A 2,988-nucleotide genomic window follows, 5' to 3' on the forward strand; every position below is an offset into this window, starting at 1 on the left:
AAAGATTTTGAGTGATGTTTTTTGTTTAGAAATTACTTTGCTTGAAAAAAAAACTGTGAAAACTATGAAATGTTCTGAAGGGTGAGTGAGATTAACTGAGTAAAAAGAGAGGCATATCATGTCCTAGGGACAGAAGAATTAAAATTGTAGCTACTTAATTCTCCACAAAATAATGCATCAATTTACTGCAATCACAAACAAGAACCTAGTGAATCTTTTTTTTTTTACATTTTTTTATTTAAATTTTTTAAATTTAATGTTATTTTGTATTAGTTTCAGGTGTACAGCATAATGGTTACACAACAATATACTTTACAAAGTATATCCCTCTGATTCTTGAGCAGCTGTGTCTTAACATCTGTTGTAAAATAGTGTCGAAAGGGCAAGAAAAATATGTAAGAGATATTTTTAACTAGGTCTTTATTGTATGATAAAGGGTTTTGCTACTTCTTTTCAGGAAATCACCTACCCCTGTGTTTTGAATGGAAATTAAAGAGATACATGTTGCGATTTCGCTTTGAAGTCCTTTAAAAATGACCGTTTTTCCCCTTTAAGTGAATTTCAGTTGACTTGGCGATTCTCCTCCCTCTAATTTAGGGAAAGGCCCCCTGCTTTCCCCATCACAGGGAGGGGGCGGAGCATTCTCTCCGAAGCTTGGAAGTGAGCTGTTCCTGGCCTGTCTTGGGGGAGGGGCTGCATTTCATGAGGCTGCAGCTGACAAGAAGCTTCAAGGTAATGGCTGTCTTAAAGCGAGTTATTTTCTGGGAATTTCTTCGGGCTTTGGTATTACGATGGGAAAAAAAAAAAGACTGTTGTCCGCAAGAGGTGGGAATGAAATAGAGTTTGGGGGGAATTGCTGTTATTGTGACAGACTTAACCCCCTGAAAAATTAGTTTCTCCCGATATTTTTTGAAGTCCACAGTGTGGGAATGGGCGATCAGATTACAGCTTCTAAATTAAGACTTTAGTGAGGCATGCTGTTCATGTTAATTTTTACACGACATCCCATGTTTCTATCTTCATTAGAGAGTTTATTATATTTTTATTTAAACATTTATTATTCTACACAAATATAACTAATAGAAAAATGTAAACAAAAAGTGATTAGCGCATACAAATAGAAATATAAATGTACACGAACATGGAAGGGATCCAGATATGCTGTTGAGTGATAGCATTTGTAAAAAATATATGCATTTTCCTTAATCAGGGAACCAGAATGCCCTCTTAACAGTCAGCATCTCTAAAGCATTCATATTACTGGAGGTTTCAAAATACATTTTAACCAGTTTTAGCATTTTTCAAGTTGTTTTATTTCATTATCATTTTTTTATCACTAGAAGTGCAAGATGAAGCTAAAACAGTGCACCTATTTGGTTTTAGACACATAAACATTCATAGACACACATACACACAGACTTGAAAACATACCCCCCTTGTCTTTTGCCAATAGTGGAAATTTTCCTGGACCTGATCAAGCGCATAACCTGGTTGCTGTGTTGGCTATAGCCCTGCGTGTGTACTCCTTGCAACTCATTCTTTCAGACTCACAGGTATGGTATAGCCATTGTGAGAAAAAAAAAAAACCCAAACAAAACATCTTTCTATATCTTTTAAGAGTGAGGCAGAGAAAGGACCTGGTTCATTTTTATTAGCAGTTTTAAAAAAATATTATGTGGCATGGTGCAATGCATACAATTGAATGTTATATAGCTGACAAATGGAAGTATGAACATGTAATAATTTGAAAAGATGTCTGAGAAATTGTATTAGGTGAAAAATGAAAATTGTAGAACGGCAAGTACCACATATGTCATTTAAAGATAAAGTACTGTGTTAATGAAATTTGTGTAACAAAATAAGAAAAAAATACAAGGATACCTATTAATGGGATTGTTTGTGTGGTTGGAGAGACAGGAAACTTTACTATTTATTTAAAAATAATTCTTAATATATATTTAGTCATTTCTAAAAGATTATCACAAAAAATTGGCATAAAATGTTTCAAATTAGGGGGAATTATATTTGAACTGATTTGTTAAAAATGACATTGAAAATACGTATTAATATGGAAAATAATTTCAAACCATGGGCTTGAACACAGTAGAATGGTGGTCTGAAGTTATATGCATTCGTGTATATATGTAAAGAAAAAATATGGAAAGGTACTCAGAAGACAATAATATTGATTATTTTTTCCAGAATTATACTTTTTTAAAAATAAATCTTTATCTTTTCAATTTTCATAAGCATGCCATTTTCTTTTTATCAGACCATTGGAAGTATAGACATTAGCATTCCATTTTTTGTGCAATGCATAACAAAACTATAAATTTGAGCATGGTATATTCTAGAAGCCTGAGAAAATTGCTGCCTTGGCAGGATGTAGTTCCCAATCTTCTTCTCCCATAAGGAGCTGATAGTAACAGGGTGTAGTTCTGTTATTGGTCACAAGATGGCACCTGCCAGATTTTCCAAGTTTTCTCTGGGCAACTCTTTTATGAATTGAGCAAACAAATTAGGGGGGGAATTATATTTGAAGTGATTCATGAAACATATTTTATATTAGAAGACTATGAAATGACATGTAGAGTGTGACTACAGTTCTGTTTACAAATTTGTACATGTCTAGAATAAAAATCCCCACACTAGGACTGATGGGAGAACTAAAAGAAAAATAAAAGCCTTAAAAATATATCTACATCAAATTGGGCCTACAGAATACGCAAGGCAGTTATTATTTTCCTGCTTCCTATCCCCACCTCACACTTTTCCTGAGAGAAATGATTTCAGCATGAACCAATTAACCAAACATGTGACAAAACTGTGTCACAGAGAGCATTTCAAATAATAAAAACAAAAAGGAAAATAAACATGACATCTACATCACAGATGAGAGTTTTTTTAAAAATATATTTTATTGATTTTTTACAGAGAGGATGGGAGAGGGATAGAGAGATAGAAACATCGATGAGAGAGAAACATCGG

General features: G+C 33.5%; 1 long non-coding RNA gene across 1 annotated transcript in view; it reads left to right on the plus strand.

Moving 5' to 3' along the window:
• Positions 1-691: 691 nt before the first annotated feature.
• Positions 692-2,988, plus strand: part of LOC102769238 — a 2,675-nt gene continuing 378 nt past the window's right edge. The window contains exons 1-2 of the long non-coding RNA XR_435997.2: positions 692-732; positions 1,454-1,553. This is a non-coding gene — a long non-coding RNA (uncharacterized LOC102769238). The remainder of the gene's footprint in view (positions 733-1,453; positions 1,554-2,988) is intronic.

The sequence above is a fragment of the Myotis davidii genome, unplaced genomic scaffold (assembly GCF_000327345.1).
Source record: "Myotis davidii unplaced genomic scaffold, ASM32734v1 scaffold624, whole genome shotgun sequence".
NCBI classification, from domain to species: domain Eukaryota; kingdom Metazoa; phylum Chordata; class Mammalia; order Chiroptera; family Vespertilionidae; genus Myotis; species Myotis davidii.